Source organism: Mastomys coucha, unplaced genomic scaffold (genome assembly GCF_008632895.1).
Source record: "Mastomys coucha isolate ucsf_1 unplaced genomic scaffold, UCSF_Mcou_1 pScaffold4, whole genome shotgun sequence".
NCBI classification, from domain to species: domain Eukaryota; kingdom Metazoa; phylum Chordata; class Mammalia; order Rodentia; family Muridae; genus Mastomys; species Mastomys coucha.
In genome coordinates, this window is record NW_022196910.1 from 27927028 (window position 1) to 27927617 (window position 590).

A 590-nucleotide genomic window follows, 5' to 3' on the forward strand; every position below is an offset into this window, starting at 1 on the left:
CGTAATTCACTGTAGCTGTCTTCAGACACACCAGAAGAGGGCGTCAGATCTCATTACAGGTGGTTGTGAGCCACCATGTGGTTGCTGGGATTCGAACTTAGGACCTTTGGAAGAACAGTCGGTGGTCTTACCCGCTGAGCCATCTCGCCAGCCCCTCAAATATAGTTTTTGACTATTCTCTTCTATAATTTCAATTAAATGAATGCTACTTCTTATCTTTGCATTTTCTCCTCTGCAAGGAAAAAACGGTTTGTACAAGTCATTTGCATATCTCTGTTTACTAATTTTATCTTTTGCTCTGTCCAGCCTGAAACTAAAAGTAGTTTCTATCATATTTTAGGTTTAGAATGTACATTTAATTCATTCTCATAAAATCCACATTCTGTTTTTTTTCTTAATTCTTTTTCTGCTAACTCCAGTAGGAAAGCTGTTACAGGCAAACTGTTACAGTGACTTGCCCTTGGTTCATATTTTTCTGATCATGTTGATACTTTATTTCCTCACATGTATTTTATAAGCAGACTCTTGGACTTTTTTTTTTTTTTTTTTTGGTTTTTTGAGACAGGGTTTCTCTGTATGGAACTCACTCT